We start from the raw sequence: 1,546 nt of genomic DNA on the forward strand, positions 1-1,546 counted from the left end.
ACTCGGAGAGCTGTTAAAAACACGTCCCTTGTAGTTCAGCACATCACAGGTACTCGAGGCGGGTCCTAAAGACGCAGTTCTGTTCAGCTGCTTTTTTCAAAAGTCTGTTTGCTGCTCTTGCAGTATATCAGCTTTCAGCTCTGCTAAAATTAAAAATAAGTTGTTGGGTTTGGGGGTTGGTGGTTTGGGGTTTTTTTTTTTAGGACTTAAGTAGTTAGTTTTCAAGTGCAGCTTAACTTGTATAAATAAATGAATATTCATGAGCTATATCATGCTCAGACAAACTCAAGCTGTGTCTATCAAGACTTCCGTTAACTTCAGTGGGAGACAGCAGAGTCAGACTCACATAAAACTGGTCTAGTCCTTGACCAGTTTAGATCCTGTAAAAATAACAATAGCCTGGGATGACTGCAATCATCTGTCCACCTACAAACCAGACCAGATACCATACTCCTCCTCCCCCTCACACCCCCATCAGCACACCTGCTGTCAAGACACTAAATAAAAGGGGTTTGGGCCTTTTTTCCACAGCACATCTTACTTAATCACTGTGGAAACATCATCCCAGCTACAGCTAGCCCCCCAAAAGCTTGCTTAGGTAAGTACCTTAAAAAAGGTAATAATAATATGGGCCTAACTCAAATCATGGGCATTGTAGTGTATGCTGTTCCTAACAAACAACAGAAAGTGTATTTAACGACAGCAGGAGCAGGCCCCCGGGGCAGGGGGTGCAAAGGAACCCTCTTTAACTATTGCTGGCCAAATATCTTCCCACAAGGTTTTCAACACCACCAGTTTCTCTCTGAAAACGGTTTTGTCCATGCCACCGCTCCGCTTAGCGGGTGTCACCGTACAACAAGGTGCAGATCCGGGCCGTGCCCGGACCCATGCTCTGACGCAGGGAAACCACGCTCAAGCCCAACGCAGGGCTCGCTCACCCTTCCATTTCTTCGGGGACTTCCCGGCCTCTTGCAGAAGACAGCCTCCCTGCTCCACACTAACGACTCCGAGCTGATAACTTTTAGGAGACCGACAACTTTTACACGTACCGCAGTGTCCCTTGGCGCATTTATTTACGCGCCCAAGAATTCTATAGCACGCCTTAGATTTGGGTAAAACGAGGCCTGGCTACAGGCGCCTTCCCTCCGCACTCCACCGCAACCGAATCTGCTGCCGCGCAAAGCTGCAGATGCGATTTTCAGGGAAGACCGCCGTGCGCGAGTTCAAAATACCCACTTCGAACAACTCGCCCGCCTGAACGGACCGAACGCAAACCCAGCCCTCCCACTGCCGCGCTCCGAAGCCGCTCTTTTTGACGAGGCACCTTGTCACCTCCCACCTGCCGGTTCAGCCGACGCGCCCAGGTCAGCCTCACCCCCGCCGGCCCCCCGAGGCCCCGCCGCCTCCCCGTGCCTGCCGGGGCACCGGAGGCGGGCGGACCATGCTGTAACCGACGCCTGGAGAGGGGGCGGGTGGGACGCGGACTCCCGCTCGCAAGCTTGGTGCTCGAGAGCCCCGGGACACCGCGTCCCACCCGCCCCGCTCC

This window comes from Haliaeetus leucocephalus, unplaced genomic scaffold (genome assembly GCF_000737465.1).
Source record: "Haliaeetus leucocephalus isolate CR32 unplaced genomic scaffold, Haliaeetus_leucocephalus-4.0 Scaffold819, whole genome shotgun sequence".
Classification (NCBI taxonomy): Eukaryota; Metazoa; Chordata; class Aves; order Accipitriformes; family Accipitridae; genus Haliaeetus; species Haliaeetus leucocephalus.